At 39.6% G+C, this 16,714-nt stretch overlaps 1 protein-coding gene and 1 long non-coding RNA gene across 5 annotated transcripts in view; one reads left to right on the forward strand and one right to left on the reverse strand.

Annotated features, from left to right (window-relative positions):
• The window catches only part of igf2bp1 (insulin-like growth factor 2 mRNA binding protein 1), a 52,310-nt gene that overhangs the window by 20,274 nt on the left and 15,322 nt on the right, over positions 1-16,714 (reverse strand). The gene's annotated exons all lie outside the window — the stretch shown is intronic.
• Positions 5,007-12,826, forward strand: LOC308410717. 3 transcript variants are annotated; one of them, XR_013974230.1, is made up of 5 exons: positions 5,007-6,886; positions 7,008-7,617; positions 7,976-8,128; positions 8,495-8,585; positions 9,180-12,825. It is a non-coding gene; the product is annotated as an uncharacterized lncRNA (long non-coding RNA). The 3 variants fall into 3 exon arrangements; XR_013974231.1 differs by having other exon boundaries at positions 5,013-7,139; positions 7,554-7,617; positions 9,180-12,826; XR_013974232.1 differs by having other exon boundaries at positions 5,020-7,617; positions 9,180-12,826.

Genomic DNA, 16,714 nt, shown 5'->3' on the forward strand with positions numbered 1-16,714 from the left:
ACAAAATAAATCTCTTTAATATGTGACTGAATTTATTTTTTGGCTAGGTGTGTAACCACTGATTGGCAAAGCCCATGAACACAATTTGAGACCATTGTGTAGAGAGAAGTCATTACCTGCTTCCATTACAAAACCCTTACAACACTCAAATATCCCCTAGCAAGAAGCAAAGCTGGTTGCTGGCACAAGGGCACAGAAGTGCAGGGGGTTAATATTTTATAAGAGCTATCTGGCCGGCTTAAAATCGTGGATGAATATTTTATCGCTAACAGTGAGGAGTGAGAGGATGATGGCGACCAAACACCATGGCCCAATCTGCCCACCAACGTTGTCGACGGCCAAAGACCCATCGTCCAGTCCCACCTGTACATCCATCAGTTAGATGGAGACCATCCTTTCTCTGCCCGGTTACCCTTCAAAGACAGTGCTCCTCAAAGCGCTGAGCTGGCAGGTTAAATAGACGCGGAATGACCATCGATGGTCAGGTGAGATAAAGAAAAGGTGGATCGGCCTTTGAATTTAAAAATCTGGTTCATCATAAATTCACTTAAACACAATAACCTCACAGACTGCAATGAGAAAACAGTCACAGTGGGCTATTTTCAGTCTTTATTAAGCAAACAAGTGGTGCTTCCTTTTGAAGAGCCTTCATATTTTTCCAGAACTTTTCGAGCGATATGCCAAAGCCAGTAGAATGAAAATCTGCTCTCCGGTAAATCTCGTTTGCCTCACTGTGGGTGTGGAAAACCAGGCCCAGGTGTGTCTCATCCTTTTCTTCCATACGTATTCCCACTCCTTTCTACATCTCTGTATGTTTCCTCCTTCCTCCATGCCCTGGAGTTTTCCCCAGGGCTGCAGGCCGGAGTGACAGTTTCAGTAGAAGTAACTTTAGATGCATGAAAGCTTTAAATAGACAGTACAAACCTGAGGAGGAAGGAGGAAACTGAGCAAGAGGTGGTGGGAATAGGGGAGAGGGAGGAAAAGAACGGGTGGGTGGGGGGTGGTGCAATGTAAGGAGAATAAAGCCGTAGCCTGTCCGTGCTAGATAGAAGAGACAAGTGAAGCATATCAGTCAGTGGAAAGGATCGTCACCTACCAGCTGGAAATATGTGTTAATGCACAGGTGTGGAAAAGAACTGTAAAAGAAAAGAAGGGAACATCTCCTAAAGAGTAAATCCACGTGGAATTACAGAAGGCAGAAAACCGCATGCTCTCAATGGGTTCATGATGTCTGGCAATTTAACGGTGTGTAAACAATAAGTTAGTTACTGATTTTGTTTTCCAAATAAGTAAGCAAACCCACGATGAGTACCACTCCCCATCTTCAGCATATTTGGAAGCTGAATCCAGTCTGTTACATCTGTGAACTTCTCTTCTCTAAAATACCAAGTCAGCATTTTTTTCTAATAAATAAAAAACAAACAATATTGTGCAAAATTAAACACAGACCTGGAGAACTGTCCAGGTCTGAGAACATAACTGTCACCATTTCTGGATTTGCCTGGATTTATAGGGGAAAAGCTGTTTCCCTCACCGACAGCACTCTCATTGGTCCATCAACACCCAGTTCCACAACTTAAATCTAAGTCCAGCGCGAGCTTTGTGGAGGAAGCCGACGGTGCAACAGCTACATGCGAAGGTGCACAATATGTGTGTGTTACTCGTAAATATCCCCGACTTATAATAACAGAGTTATTAACTTTGGTTAATTAATATGCAAAAACTTTGCTGAAAACTGAAAATAACCTTTAACCAAAAAAAACCCCAAAACATTTATTTCTTACTTTTATTTCTTTATTCCCTTTTACACTTTTCACATACTCATGAGACAAGAACAGAATAAAAGAGAGAAAACTGAAAAACAACTGATTCACTGCCTGTGAGAACTTTGAATTTAACGTGTTGGCGAGAGAGGCCTCCGTTTGGGAATTCCTTTAGGTTAAAAAGGGGGGAGGGTGTAGCAGTAGGCTACGGGTCAAAGTTCAGGCTCTGTTCGCCACTTTGACCCCGCCCGCTGCTCGTGCGGTAGGTCTCCATTTTGGAGAGGCGAGGGTCTCCATTTTGAGAAGTTGAATTGCGCCTCGCTGTTTAGGTGGGCCGTTTGTATTTGAGGTCTATAGGCACAGCTTCCATCTCAGGGTTAGGCCTGTGACATTGTTACCGTGGACAAACTTACCAAATCAGACTTTTTAAATTATTTAATATTCAACGTGTGCCGTTTATATAGGTGTGATTCAGCCTCTGTGAAAACGAGTTAGCCCGTTACGCTTAAAATAATCCCTGCGTTTAACATTCGTCTAAACCTTGGTTTTGTATTTAAAATTATATTATTAATAATAATCACATGAGCTGTTGGCGTTTCAGCACCTCCACCAGCTCTCCCCTCTGCGCCTCCGCCCCTCCTCCTCTTCTCGCCATTTTGTGTTCCTATAGCCGTGTCATATAACCATTGTACCAGGCGGAGGAACTGCGGCCCCACAGCCAAGCAGTGGCGTTAACCTATAGTAGGAAATGCAGTCTGCGCAGTGATACAGGCGGGATCAGGGAGTAACCTCGCGTGTTACACTGTTGCACAGTTTATCAGAAAGCGGTCACCTATTGATAAACGGGAGACGAGGCCGGAGACGGAGGTGCTCCTCATGTTCAGATTGTAAGGTCACATGTCTGTGCGCCATTCCTGCTGATTGTAATAAAGTCTCCACGGATAACCCGCGACGTGGAGACAAAACACACGTTGGCGTTGTTGTCGAGTTAGAGAGCTTTACGGTCCGCCCTGAAATGGTATCCAGCATAAACACAGGTGTTAGAAAGCCAGGTTTGCGGCTTCAATAGAAAAGCATATTCCTTCCTTGTATTCCCCCCTCACACACAAACAATACTATAGACTACATACATGTGAGAACCAGTCATCGGCCATGTTGACCAGGCAACGCCCATTTACTACAATGAATGTGCAGTCACATGACAGCGGAGAGCACATACAGCACATGAGAGGAGGAGGGCGAGGAGCCCACATACGCCATTACATGAACATGGGATCATGCAGGCGATGTGTTGGGTTGTGGGCTTCTTCATACGTCTGTTTTATCTCTCAGCTACCACCATAACAGTTGATTCAGTCCTGTTATAAGCTGTACAGTTGAGTAATATTTAAAACACGGCTGTGGTGTGAGTACGGTTCACCCCTTTAACACATCCCTCCGCGAGGTGCCTTACTCTCAGTCTCCGCATACTGTCGGAGATAAGTCCGCCACGAAATGTTTACGGGAACTAATATGCAGGCCGGGAGTGCGTGCAGGCACCGATTTCGTCTTAATCACCTGAACATAGGGATTCACTGTGAGCGCGCGCGAACGCTCTGCTTCCCCTCCACGCGCAGCCTGTGTAGTGGGGAACGCGCATGTCCATTCACAAAGTGCTTAAAAACTACTCTGAAGTTACTCCAGCGGCGCGAGGGAGGAGGGGGCTAACAGCCTTCTATAGAATGTGTGCCACGAGTGCTCGCGGCTGATATAGCGGACACGTTTGGGGGTTGTTGTTCGGGTTTGTGTGGCCGCGAGGATTGGAGAAACAAAAAGTGTCGGATTCTGTTTGCTTTTTGCAGCCGACAGCAACGATTAAACTCCAACCTGAGTAAAGGTTGTAGAGGGTTTTTTTAAGGTCCCGAATGAACGCTTCGAGTTTAACACTTAAAAGAACGAGCCGCTGTATGACCGCATCTCTACATTTTTTTATTTTTTCGTAGCTCAACCGACAAAGTTGTGATGCGGCTGAAAACAGATTAATGTCACGTAGAGCCACGTTCTCGGGTTTAATTTGAACACGAGGAACAACTCAATAATATGACAATATTAAATTACTGTAACATGGCGAGTTTTCTCTGTTACTGTAGGGTCTTTACAATATAAAGCGCCTTGAGGTGACTGTAGTTGTGATATATGAGTGAACCGCCATGTTAACCTGATAACGGCAGGCTGTTGCTCATAACATGTATTTTAATGACAGGAGACGGTCGGGAAAATATTGAAAGATTTGAACAATAGTTCTTGGACCAATTAAAGACATTTAACTCCAACAAAAATCTTGGTTAAAGAATCAAGAAGAATGTTACCATCTAAATCCAATTACTACATTTTTCTGATTTTTGGTAGCTTTATTTCTTGAAAAAAAGTAACAGGCAAATATTTTTACTGTTTCCAGTTTCTTTACGTTTTATAACAAATGTGTTGCAAAACAGTCAGAAGGAAAAAGGAATAATTAAGATTCCCTGCAGACAAGAGAACAAAATGAGAGTAAAGGCCTGCCTATTTTTCACCTGCAAACAGCAAACAAACAGTTTTAATGTCAACTCACAAACTGGTTTTAAGTACAGTTTTTTTGTTCATGTTGGATCCCCTCACCTCTACAAAATAAACAACATGAGCTGATGATGTTACAAAGAAAGCCAAGTTTACATTATTTTAAAGGAAAAAAATAAAAGGTCTAAAACTAGGGCACACTTCTGTGAACCAGAGATAACAAATACCAAAATCGAATATTAGAATTTAAGGATTCACTTTGCTCTTCACATATTTATTTTAACTTGTCAAATGTTTATGATTTAAAAATAATAATAATAATAATAATAATAATAATAATAATAATAATTGAGCAATATTTAAGGTGGAATTTCAGGGAAAGCTGAAAATGGGACGCATGAATATGAAGGGAAAAAAATTAATACTTTGAGGAAAAATTGTGTTATAATCTTTTAGAAGAGTAGGTCTTAGTATTTTATAAACAGACAGATTCTTTCTTCATAACATGTCTCTCAACAAAAATACAGAGTCCAGCCCATTCATCCTGTCACAGTCAGCAGGGAACTAAAGAAAAAAGCCATCAGCTGATTTTTAACATTGCAGCTTTCTATACTGTGGAAACATACAGTCAAACATTGTGCAGAAAAAACGAGTGAAAGCGACACATGATTGTTTGATTTGTTACACTGGTTTCAGCTGTGAAGGTAAAGCACTGTTGAGCGAGAGCTTCGGGATTCGGTTTTTTTTCAACAGCATTAATCTTCTGTCATAAAATAATGAAACGAGAGTGCGTCTGCGCATTTAGGAACTTCAACAAGCTTCCAGATTTTACTCTCTCCACAGACTTTTATCGAGTCATTTGTGCAGCTGTGTCTGGGTAAGAACACAGAGCTTTTTCTTACTGTTCATTAAAGAATATTTGTCAGGACAATAATTCTGGTCCAGAACTGGAAGACTTCAAACACATAAAACACAAACACTCCACATATTCATTCCTTAAAGGCAACACAGCCATCATATGTCCAGAAAACGGACTCTTCTTATGTTAATATTTTAGAGACAGAAACAACAAGTTACCAAGTTTTGCATTTTTGTAAGGATTTATTTCGTGGACAGCAAACAGAAAGTGGACGAGGGCCCAGCTTCTGCCTCTCCCCGCTTCAAAAACAAAATGGGGGAGAAGGAGTAAGAAGGGAGGGGAGTTCCTGCTTTGTCTTGAGAGAGAGACAGCGAGTGAGAGAGAGAGAGTGATGTCAGCCTCTGCTTTGTTTTGAATCTGTGAGGAACAGGGTGGGGCCAAGAGTAGCCTATAGAAAAGCAGCAAGAAAAGGGGCCCGTCTGCTCACCGCCCACACACACACACAGACACTTTTTTTTTTTAATTTAAAAAAAAAATTGTGTATGTTATATACATATATATATTATATACACTAACACGAACTACACACTTCTCCTGTCTCACCGCCTTGGATTTCCTTCCTTGAGTTTCCAGCTTTGAACAGCAGAGGCCCGAGTGAGTCATCGAGCTCCTCACTGCTGTTCAGACCTCAGTGAAACAAGTTTCTATAGCATAGCCAGCAAAACACTGACAACGTGGAGTTGAGTTCATATTGAGATGAGAATTTTAGGTCTGTGGTCACTGCAATGAGCAGTTCAGGGAGAAAAAAGGAGAAAACTAATCAAGAATATCAACATAAATATATTACAACTGCAAACTGTACTGCAATAAACATAGTAATGACAAAACACATCGTTATCATACTTTCACAGGAATAAAATCCCTGGTTTTGCGTCCCCACACTGTTAACATTTGCATGCAGCACGGCTCACCCAGACGTGACTGTGGTGCTCAGCAGATTGTGTCTGACAAACATGACAGCAGTAAGAGTTCAGAGTGCAAACAAATCTTTCAAACTGTTTTCCCACAACATCAAAGCTCAGTCCTTAGACTCAACTTTATTTTTTAAACGTGACAGATAATTAACAACACTTTACATGTACTGAATTTAAATATTTAAATATTACCAAAGCTTTCAATTTAACTCCCTTGTTGTTTTAATAAAAATAATAATAATCATTATTATTATTATTATAACAAATAATAATAACACATAACAACATTATAATAACTGTTTTTAATGATATTTTGTTTTGAATTTTTGTTTTATCACAATTTTTAAGCCAAGTAAAGTTTAATATGAAAATAAAAGAGAAACTCTTCACCCAGTTTTAACAAAATAACCTCTCCCTTTGTGTGCAAATATTATCCAGGCTCAGATGTGTAATTAAGTTTCTCGTGTACAAACTAAGTCATGCTTCATAAATCCAGCTGTAAAACAGTAAAGTGTAAACAGAGCTTCAGCGAGCACAGTGGGAAAAAGGAAAAATTGCTGCACACACAATGTTTTGCAGAGTGACACCTAATCGTCACTATGAAACACTTTTTAAAATATTATTGTGAAACATGAGGGGAGCTTTCATTCCAACTTTATTTAAACCACTTGTCTTCATGTTGTATTTCATACAAACCTTATCTGGTAGCAAACAGCTACACTGAAAAAAAGGGACTGGCCATCTCTTGGATTTATGTAAGCATCTTGCATGCATTTAACACAATTGCCTCATGTTTTAAAGTTAAATGTAACTATATAGTGTAAAAACTACATGATATGCAGAAAGGGTGTATTAAATTGTTCATATCATGTTCAGGTGACGTAAGTCAATAAGATAGCAACGTTAAATCTCGTGAAACCACGCGTGATTTCATCTCGCGGGCTTTGGATCGTGGTTTAAAAAAGGCATCCATCTCAGTCAAGTCGAGCAGCCAACTCTACGTTTTTGGTATGTCTTGATTTTTTGAATTCATTTTTACCATAATTCAGCCAAATGTAGTTAAACGTCTAGAGTGTCGCCATGTAACATGCTAAAAAAGAGCCGTTAGCTTATTTGCTGTTTTATCTGTTGTCAAAGAATTGGCGCTTTTTCATTTGAATTTGTCTTTGGCACAAGAGCCGTAATATCACATTAAACCTAATTACGAGGCACTCATAACATAATTTGGTTTTCTGTGTGAATAGATTTGTCAACTGACTCTTCAGTTACATTGTGTATTTACTGCACCGTGGTGTTAGTGAGATTTTGGACATTGAACAGCTTTAGCTAATATCATCAGCGGCATTATGCTAGCTTACATCCCTACCCCTCCTGCCCTCACCTGCTGTCCTTTTGTTTTTGTTTTTTTTGCTGCACATTGAGAGATGACCTCTATTCTGCATTTCACCAGGAGTCAGCTGATGGATTGTGGGTTCAAGGTGTTATGGTAAGAAAGTATATTCTATTTTCGTTTCTGTAACTTAATTATAATAGGTTTTTTATAATTATTAGGTGCATGCATACTCACCCTATTAATACAACCGAGAGATCCAAAATCTGCCATACGTTTAACTTATACCTGTATGTATTGCCAGAAAGGTGATTACTGGACTCGCATTAATGCACACTTGAACTGAAATGAGGTTGTAACTTGTGGGTTCTTGGGTTGCAAATCAGAAACAAACATCTTTGGATTTTTTTTAATCCCATAAGATCTGGAAACACAGTTTTTATTCAACAAAACATTACTGATTAACCAAGCACAGTGCCTGCTGTTATTTCAAAATAATTTTATGTCATTTCAGATAAAATGCAGCATTCCAGTGCATCCCAACCATGCCTTTACAGTCAAGGTTTCTGACGGAGCTGAGTTTTTCTCTGACAGTCTGCTGAAAGTGTTTGCAAAGTGATCGGGGGAACAGGGCACAAAGCTAAAGGATGTAGCTGCCATAATGACAGTAAGAACTTTAAAATTCTTTAACTACAAAGTGTATATGTATTGCATTAGGTCAGTAAAAGATTTTTATGCTACATCCATTGAAACAGTCAACTATTACCTGTGAGTAATGATTCCACTAAAAGGATGCCATAATTTTCGTCATGCATTTACTGGCCCACTGAGAAAAAATTATCTTTTTTTAAAAATAAATGTTCTGGAAACTATATATCCATAAAGTTGATGTCAAACAGGAACTTTTGATATTGCTTTGTAGATGCTGGTGTTGCATGTTGACTGGTTTAAAAAGTCAAGAGTTTTTGTCTGGGATCATTTTCTTCTGTGCTACTGAAAAGTTCACAAATCTCTGTTTTCTTTGTTATAATAGTCAAGGATGACATTAATGCTCGGAGTCCCTCATCAAAGTGCTCCGCATCTGTGTGAAAGACAATTGCAACATCTTGGTGCAGGAGTTCATGGTGAGTGTTTTATGAGTAGATTGTGGCTTTGCAACATTTAAAAATGCATTTAGTTATCCACTTGATCCTCATTGGACTGGTTAGGACCAGTAGTCCTCTTTAATAATTTGAAGTTCACATGAGGCCTGGTAGTGAACTCGGCCGCCGGCCCTTGAGGCCCCATCCCCACCCCTGTATTAGGGGTCACATCAGTGTGAAAAAACTTTAAATTTGTCATTCTAATGAACAAAGGAAAATCCCACCAATATTTATATTAGCTTTTGTTTGAAAAAATGACCAACTGACCAACAGCTAACCAAATTGTGGGGCTGAAAGTCTAAATTCTAACATCTTCTGAGTGACATAACCTGGATTTCTGATGGGCCAGTGTCTTTCTAACAAAAACTAATGTAAAGCATTTGAAATTATTATGTTTTTCACCCTCTCTTAGAAACTCTGTTAGACCATGAATGGCAGCATGGCAGGCCACTCTTTGGCTATAGCTATTTACTATGTTGCTTGCATTGGTTTAAATTACTCTAACATTAGAACTGGTAGATTCAAAAGAGATGAGTTTAAAAAGGAATCTTAAAGAAATGTTTTGTGTTTAACCAGGACTTGACTGAGGCCACTGCACAGATTGAGAAAACCACAATGAACATCTGTCTCCAGAGGATGCGGCAGGCAATGACTTTTCTGATGTTGTTCTTCAAGATCTGGATAACGTGACCTTTGCAGTAGCCATGCTGTTTGGACCTTTTTTATTCCTTCAACATGAGTTACCCATCACAACTCTGCTACACTTTTGAGGTGATTCAATGGGTGGTAATGGAGTTGGATGCAACTCAGCTCTCAAGAAAAGCTCACAACTAAGACAAAACTGCTCCTGCAACGAAGCTCACTGTTATGCATGTGAGGTGACCAGCTCTAGGTGAGAGGACATTTAAATCTCACACTTGTTCTGCTGCATTTTTGAAGCTCAATTCCAGGAACGGATCGCAGGGTTCATTTTTATATACTCTGCAACTGCCATGAGGACGAGCCGTTTTTTGTTGTTGTTTGTTTTTCCTTTTGCTCTGTACAAGTTCTGTTTGTCTGTTTGGCAGCATTTTTAAATTTCTCTTTGTATTTTTTCTTTCTTTTACTAGTGAAGAGATGTAGCGTGAACAGTTATACAGTCTAAATATCCCATATGGGTCGTGTGAAATGGTATTTTCAGTTTCATTCAGTTGAAGTAAAGAACGTTGAATATTTCTAAGTGTGCTGTTTTGAACCAAGATGTCACAGTATGATCAGTGCTGTAATTTTTGACAGTCACTGTATCAATGTTATTTTTGCGTCTCTTGAATAAAGGTTTTGACCTGCAAGTGCTAATTTCTTTAGTTATTGGGGTAAAATGGGTAGTGTTAATAGGAAGGTGTTTGCCAATTCAGTAACCTAATTTAATGTTAATGGAAACTAACATTACCTCAAATTGTTTAGTCATAATTGTTGTTTAACTGAATCTTGACGTTAGAGGCCTTAAATAGAATGTTTTGTATTGTTCTTTCCCAACATTTTTCAAAAGAAACAGTCCAATTTCTTTGCTGTGATTGATTCCAGAGAACACGGAAGAACTGACATTATTTAACTGTTGATTTATATAGATTCAGTAGAGGAGTAATGTCAGTTTAATTCTTTACCTACTGTCAATGCAGTGAAATTAGACATTTTGTTTTGAAAGGTTACTGGTGGATGCCAGCAACCATCTTGGAAGAGAACAATACAATCTGTTATAAGGCCTCCATTTGAAAATTGTGTATTTGATACTAGAATATAATAGCAAAATGTAATTTGAAGATAACATGTAGTATTTAAGTGACCAAGTAGTATTGGGTAAAAGTTATTGAATCGTGTTGGGATAACGTGAGAAAATTGTGAAGGATTAAAATATTCCAAGAGCTCAAATTACTTCATCAAAACATGTTTAAGTCACATTTTATCAACACAAATTGCACAAGTTTATTGAACATGAATAAATTGTGTTAATTTAACTCAATTGTTTAAGTTGCTGCCAAAGCAAAACATCTGTGTGCAACAAATGTCCACCATTGAATTAAGTAAATCCAACAACATATTTTTTTCAGTGTACATCAGATTTAAGTGAATGAAAAGGATTTGTAAAAATACAAATTCATGCTGCAAATGTAACAAAACCCAGCTGCATTAATTAGGCAGTGTACTCAAAAATAAAATAAAATAAGAAAAGCAACATGTGAGATTTTTAAAACAATTTTAAAATGAATAAATATGCAGGAAAATACTAATGAAATAACTAACACAAATTAGAAAATGCATACACATCTTCTATAACATTATCACAGATTTCTTTCATTTAAAAATAATTTTAAGAGGAAAAAAACAAACAAACGTTTTTTCTCGTCTTAAAATGAAAGCCAGTCCAGTCAAGAACAAAGACATGAAGATGGTAAACATTCATCATCATAACACTGTAAAGTTTATGGCAGGAGCCTGGCAGTGGCTGTCGTCACATCACTTAGTCTGAGTCTGCCAGCCGTTTCCCTGCTAACTCATTACCAACACAATGAAGATCATCTCTCATACACCTCGCCTGAGACTCCCTAAGCTTTACCATCACATGCTGCTGAAATGCAGAGCCAATAAATACGCTCTCGTAGTGCCCATGAACATGGCAACTCTCCATCACCCTGACAGAAGAACTGAGGCCTGCTTGATTTAGTTTCAGAATAACAGACGACACTGTGCAGCGACTCTGACCTGTGCAGACCCCTCAAACTCTCACAGTATCTTCTCGAAGGTTCTCACCCAACATCACAGCATACAACCGTGGCACCTCCTTCCACATACACACATGCCTCAGCACCACGTGAGCTAGTGCAGTGGATGTGATATGGCACACCCCCAGACTTGCACACACCCACTTCAGTGAAGGGAGGAGGGAGAGAGGCATAGCACACTTTTATTGCTGGGGGAGGGGTTTCCTCTTTCTTTCTCTATCAGTCCTTCTTCTTCCCTCTGCAGCTCATGTGTGTGCGAGTGTGCATATGCATGTGCGCGGCCACACCGCATGCCTGTCTGTCAGACATGTGACCAGCAGGCATAGCTTCTATTTTAACTCTGAGAACGGCAGATTGAAAGGAGAAAGAAGAGCAAAGTTGACAGAAAGCAATCAAAATCTATAATGTGGCTCAGGAAAAAGCTTTATGTATTTCAGTTCATTTAACGTTCATTCAGAGGCAATGCATTTAAAACTGAACTAACATTTATACTCAAGTTCCCACAAAGTGATGTCCAGAAACCCTCAGGGTTAAGAGTTCACCCAGATTTATGTGTCCACAGCAGGGATCAAGCCACAGGATGATTCGATAAATCACAGTGTTGACACATCAAAAGCGAGATGATCACAAATCCCCACAGTCATCCTTTGGACAATGAAGCCTGGACTACTACTACTACTAAATCCCTCTTCCCCTGACTGTCAGCCACGAGTTGCTGCTGCAGTTTGGAGCAATACTGCAGAAAACACTAGTGGATTTGACCAAATGTTGGCTTCTCCGAGTTCCTAAGCCCAGTGGTCCCCAACCCCCGGGCCTCGGACCGGCACTGGGCCGCGAGAGTTGAGGCTCAGGTGTGAAATGTATGGTTTTCAGGGTTTTTATCGGTTTTCAGCGTTATTTTGTTATCGTTATGATAACTGTGATAGTGATATTTTATTCCTTTTGCAGTCATTTATTCCTGTTTGTGGCAGGGACAAATGTCATAGTAACAGTGTGTCAAGCACAAAAGGTTTTCAGCTCTTCATCATGTCTTTAACCATTTATTTATGCACATTATTGGCCAAAAGATTGGTTAGTGTCATCCCATTTGATGATATTAGTCAACAAAAAAGTTGCTGATACAGAATTTCTGCACTGATGCTGATTGGTGGATACCTAGGATAAATTTATAGGTCGTAAACCTCGACACAGAATCACGATTTACACACACAAAAATAAAAAAATAAAAAAAATTAAAAAACCAATCCTTCTCCCAAGGACAATGGCTTTTGCTTTTGCCTGCTCTTTATTCCTTTCACTCTGAATGCGATGAACCCAGCACTCGTGCAGATTCTCAGCAGTGGAAACTCAAGTCGCAGACAGACAGACATAGTGAAGCCATGTTGGACACAGTCAGTGAGTCACATTAAAAGGTTGCTAGTTTAGCTCAGTGGGTAACATATGTCGCATTGATAGACAGAGTAGGCCCAGGTTCGAGTCCCACCCACCCCTTTGCTGCACATCTTCCCTCCCCCTCTCTGTTTTCCTGTCTATCCACACTGTCTCTATCCAATAAAGGCTAAAAGGCAAAAAAAAAAAAAAAAACCTTAAAAAAACAAAACAAAACACTGAAATTTAAAAACCATTGTTCTGAGTCTAAATATAGACCGAGCAGCCCGTCAACGCATTTTGCTGATCAAAGGCAAAAGAGTTGCCTGCAACGCATTTATGTGGCACGAACATTCATCCGAAGAGAGCATTTCAAGAACTTTTGCAAATTATGCTCAATTTCACACAGAAATTAATCAAGTGAAGAAGCAGAAAGAGTGAAACGTTTTAACATCTTACAACATTCCAGGAATTAGTCAAATTGCATGGCCCCTGACAAGCAAACACTTAGTGACAGTGGAGAAGAAGAACTATGGGCAGAAATCTGTGCCATCAGAAACTGAATTTGAAAAAGTTAAATTTGAATTTTAATGGCTCGGATTGAATCTGAATTGTAACTTGAATAAATGCTTTTAAAAACTGAATATGAATTAGCCTAATTTGAAATTCAATTTATTGGTTTGAAAATGAATTTATTTGCTTTGAAACTGTATTTTATCCTTTAAAAGTTTAGCTCTCGAATAATCTCAGATTCACTTCACACCATTCAGTTTCAGTTCTACAATTCAGTTTTTTGGGACTTACACCCGGTTCCGGTTCAAGAGTAATGAGCGCAGATTAATAGAACTACGTTTTACTAGCGGACCGAAAGTGTTACTGACGGGAATCTACAGCATCTTGAGCTGAATTAAGACTTCAGAAGTCATTCGTCATGTCGAATGACCAGCGGATAAACTCTCAGGTTGGTAATAAATGTATTACATGTACATGTATTACTGTAGCTGCCTCCACCAGTGTGTGAATGTGAGAGTGAATGAATAGTGGCATTGTAAAGCACTTTGGGTGCCTTGAAAAGTGCTATATAAATCCAATCCATTATAAGAACAAGCGGCACGTTAACAAATGATAGCCGTACGGTAACTTTTATGCTTCTTGTAGCTGTTAGCTAAAGACGCCAATTTAGCCTAGTTTGCCCTGAATTCAGCTTTGACAAACAAATATGATCGACTGCCCAAACCTTTGTATTTTAGCTTTATTTATGTCTTACACAGCATCCCAACTCTTTAGCTAACTTAATAACTTTAGCTAAAGTGAATAGTTAGTCTAATTCATTAGTGCAGCATTACTGGATCACCTCTGAAGTGATATGATATACAACTATCACTGAAACAGCAAACTTTGTAAATAAACAAACAACACTTCTCATTCTCTAAACGTTTGGCCACAGCTGTAGATTACACTATCAGTGCTTGTTCACTCTTGACAATAATTACATTTCTTTTTTTTCCCTCTCTTTTATTTTTTTCTTATCTGTGTGAGCACCTGTGTGTACACCTGTGAGCATGAGCGCGCTTGTATTTAAAAGGTTCCTTCATGTAATGATCTGCTAGAGGGTGTGGGGGAGCCACAGCCCCGTCCTCCAGGGCATGAAGCAGGTATGGAGGAGATCAAAACTCCAGACATCCAGAGGCCCTCAGAACACAAGAGACCAAGATGTTAAAAGATGTCCCCAGAGAGGTGGCGTCTGATACCCAACCTGACATATGGACACAGACATACAGGCACACACAGATACAGACATCCATTCCCACCCTCATGCTCTCATATGCAATTACTCCACACTCAACCAACGTGGAGACAGACATAGAGAGACACTGTACACACGATCACACTCCCCAAGCGTACTCTAAGAACTGGGTCTAGGTACCCTTGCCCCCGGAGGGGGAAACTGCACCCAGACCCAGGGGGTGTTACCCTTTTCCCTGGGGTGGGGAGAAGCAGACCGCCTCGACTCCGCAGCAGCAGGGAGGCCCCACACTCCAGACCCCAGACAATAATTACATTTCTAAATTCTCTTTGTGCATTTACAGGTAAACAATATCTAATATTTTATCTAAATGACTGCTTTGTCTTTGAAAAGGTGAAGAGCCTGCGGCCGGTGATGGTCCAGTTCTACTTTAAGTACATCCTTACGGTGGCTCACAGGACAAGGTTACATTCCTGTCCTGCCAGAAGAGAAGAGAAACTTCAGAGTCTTCATGCAGTTCAACCACACCTGTCATATTCGAGGGCCGGTGTCATGCAACTTTTCCATGCGTCCCTGGTGCAACACACCTGAATACAATTAGTAGGTCATTAGCAAGAGTATAGCACTTGACTGCATGCTGAGGTGGCAACCCCTAACCCTACTCAAGTAAATTTAAGTAAATGTATGTATTTGGAAACATATACTTCTAAAATACTTTTATTGCACCATGTTCATTCACTCATGAGCTGCTGTAACATGAATCAAATGGCTGAAAACTATTCACTTTAGCTAACTTAATAACTTTAGCTAAAGAGTTGGGATGCTGTGTAAGACATAAATAAAGCTAAAATACAAAGGTTTGGACACCGTTTTGCATGTTTCCCTACTGTAGGGGTCTCTGCAAGCATACAGGGCTCTGACAGGGTACAAGATGACAACTTTGCAATTCTACTAGAAACAGTCGATCATATTTGTTTGTCAAAGCTGAATTCAGGGCAAACTAGGCTAAATTGGCGTCTTTAGCTAACAGCTACAAGAAGCATAAAAGTTACCGTACGGCTATCATTTGTTAACGTGACGCTTGTTCTTATAATGGATTGGATTTATATAGCACTTTTCAAGGCACCCAAAGTGCTTTACAATGCCACTATTCATTCACTCTCACATTCACACACTGGTGGAGGCAGCTACAGTAATACATGTACATGTAATACATTTATTACCAACCTGAGAGTTTATCCGCTGGTCATTCGACATGACGAATGACTTCTGAAGTCTTAATTCAGCTCAAGATGCTGTAGATTCCCGTCAGTAACACTTTCGGTCCGCTAGTAAAACGTAGTTCTATTAATCTGCGCTCATTACTCTTGAACCGGAACCGGGTGTAAGTCCCAAAAAACTGAATTGTAGAACTGAAACTGAATGGTGTGAAGTGAATCTGAGATTATTCGAGAGCTAAACTTTTAAAAGGATAAAATACAGTTTCAAAGCAAATAAATTCATTTTCAAACCAATAAATTGAATTTCAAATTAGGCTAATTCATATTCAGTTTTTAAAAGCATTTATTCAAGTTACAATTCAGATTCAATCCGAGCCATTAAAATTCAAATTTTACTTTTTCAAATTCAGTTTCTGATGGCACAGATTTCTGCCCATAAAAAACTCCCTTTTAACAGGAAAAGGCCCCTCTCAGAACGAGGCACAGGACAGGACACCCACTTACTGCGGCTGGTTGGTGGCAAGAGGAAATACAAGAAAGTGGAGTGCAGAAAAAACACTTTCAAATTAATGTTCAATTTTAAAAAGTTAAGAATCCTTAAATTAGTTACAGATGAAGGGGGAGACCAATGGGAGCTCAGTGCTTCCGTGGTGCTCAGTGGGTGAGCAGGCAGCTATACTGCACATGGCTGGAGTTGTTCAAGTACGACCTGTGGCCCTTTGCTGCCTGTATTCCACATCTTCACTGCTCTACTATCAAATAAAGGCCAAAATGTCCAAAGAATATTTAAAAAGAAGAAGAAGGAGAGGAAAAAAAAAAAAAAAACAGAGCAGACCACACATCAAGTTTAGTCTTCTATCAAAGGTTGAAAAAAAAAAAAATAGAAAACCCAAAATCACATAATTCCTGAATTATGGAGCTCACGAGTTTCATTATGGAAAAGTGGTGTAAATGTTCTGATTGGTTCCCCCACCGACACCACCAAGGGAAACCCCATCACTACAAGACACTGAGAAG

Source organism: Rhamphochromis sp. 'chilingali' (genome assembly GCF_963969265.1).
Source record: "Rhamphochromis sp. 'chilingali' genome assembly, chromosome: 15".
Lineage (NCBI taxonomy): Eukaryota > Metazoa > Chordata > Actinopteri > Cichliformes > Cichlidae > Rhamphochromis > Rhamphochromis sp. 'chilingali'.